Below are 2,386 nucleotides of genomic sequence, written 5' to 3'. Positions count from 1 at the left end.
GCTAGAGGTCTCATGAAAATAAGGAAAGAAAACAAATAGGATCATTTGTCCATAGACCTATGAAGCAATGCAATGATTCTATTTGTTGCTGTTGTTTAGATATGGGCAGTATATTCCAAAGGAAGCAGGAGGAAAGCCATTCACCTTAAAATCTTCATGTACATTTGTAGATTTTCTTAAGGCCACATTGTAGGAAGAAGTAGTGAAGGCTCTTGTTCAAGATAATCTCATTTCAGGTATTCACCAAATATTAAAAAAGAAAACAGTTCTGTGTGCAGACAAATGATTTAAACAAATGGAAAAGCATACTAAGCTTTATCCTTTCTCAGATATTTAGAATAGACCTCTCTTGTGGTAGTCAGTAGACAAAATTAAATACGTCAATATTTGCCCAAAGAGATAATTATGGTGATGCTTAGCGAATGAAAAAAAAGGTGGAAAATTATTGTTGATATTTAAACTTAATTCCTCCTTTCTCAATTATTTGTAGGATTGTGTGATATTAAATTTATCTAGTTTATGAGTAGGCTCCTGTTTTAAGAACTTTCTAGATATTATAGTGCATGAGTGACACAGCCAGTTCATGGGAAATAAACGCAGCTTCTTTTTGTTTATCATTTAACATAAACGTCACATTAGACACTGAAATACTTCTGCCTTATAATTAGTAGATATTTACTGTGAATTTGGACTATTTTTAATATCTCAGTACAAAATTTGGTTCTCAGTTGGCAATTCCAGTTTTGTTGACTTCAATCAGTATTTGTAAGTATTCTCCAGCCAGTCCACTGGGTAGCCATGTTTCTTCTTATTGCCTGTAAATAGTTGCACAGAAGAAATTCATTGTTAGTCTGTGAGTACAATGCATCTTGCTCACTATCATCCCTTCATTCATTCTCCCTCCAACCCCTCAAGTTACCTGTTTCCATTTTCACATAGGTACATTGACTATAATGATTGTATTTGCCCACTCAGTCTCTCTCCATTAGTCCCCACCCCGCCTCTGAACAGCTAAGGAGCAGTCTCACAGAATGAATACCGGGAGTTGAAACATAGGTTCACAGGTGAATTAACCATCCCAGTCTGTGATACATGAAGCAGTAGTTCTCTAGTGTGATCTTTAGGCAGCGACAGCAGCATCACTTGTGAATTTGTAAGATGCGTAATCATCTCCCCCAAACCTGGTGACATAACCCTGTGATCTGTGTGCTAACCATTCCTTCAGGTAAAGCTGCAGATAAGAAATGCTCTACTCATTGTTTCAATAAAGTTGAATTTATGTCTAATCACCCAGTTACTCAACTGTTGGTTTGCTTTTTTTTAAATTTTATTTGCCTTGGGTATGTCTAAGGAGGATTTGGAGGTAAATAAATTAGTTACTTTAAAATGAAAATTGTAACTTAAGTGTTACTAAAAACTAATGTAGTTATAAATAAATCACTTTCAAGTATAAATCTCAGTTCTTTTACTACTAAAATATATAATAATTCCCCATCAGTTGTGCTTTACAAAGTGGTAATCTGAGTATAACGTACTTATTAGATACATAACATGTTTTACAACAGTTGTGGTATTTTTACAAAATTTTATTGTCAGAGTGATGTACAGAGAGATTACAGTTACATATGTAAGGTAGTGAGTACATGTTTTGTAGAGCAGTGTTACCCCCTCCCTCATTTTTCTCCTACCTTTCTTCCCTCCTCAATCCCCCCCAAGTTGTAAAGTTAACACATTGTCTTATGAATATCTGTATTGTACTGGTTCACCCTTTGTCCTTTGTCAAACTGTTTTGTTGTTCCCCTTCCCTTCCCTAATTCAGACAAATGTATATATAATACCAGGATACCAAAATCAAATACAGTGACAACAGGGGATAAACCACAGGGGGAATAAACAAAAGAAAAAAGAAAGAACTTCACATATACATTAAAAACAACAATAACAAAGAAAAACAAAGAGTTCATTTTGCTTAGCATGATCTTATATGGGCCTATGTACATAGCTATTGAGCTCTTGTGATCCTCTGGTAGGACTATCCTAGACATATACTATTTATTACAAATGAGGAGTCTCTGTTTCTTCAGTTGTGGTATTTTTATAACTATGTAGAGAAGTTGAGCCAATGCTACTTTACCTTCATGTTCAGATGTTAATAAGTACTCCAAATAACATTGGATTCTTCCTCTAGAAGATACTGTATTTCTCAGCCCTAGAGATGGAAATCTACCTGCCTCAAATCCTTCTGGAATATATAAATATGTAAGATATAAATAAATAATTACTAAGTGGTGCATAATTTAATTCTGCCATGTTGAGTTGTTCCATGTTATATCAGTTGCATAAGGACAGCATCCTCCTAATGACAACGAACAGAGCAATCACTGCT

Source organism: Perognathus longimembris, chromosome 9 (assembly GCF_023159225.1).
Source record: "Perognathus longimembris pacificus isolate PPM17 chromosome 9, ASM2315922v1, whole genome shotgun sequence".
In the NCBI taxonomy this organism is placed as follows: Eukaryota; Metazoa; Chordata; class Mammalia; order Rodentia; family Heteromyidae; genus Perognathus; species Perognathus longimembris.
The sequence above is the reverse complement of the archived record's forward strand: the minus strand, read 5'-3'. Positions refer to the sequence as shown.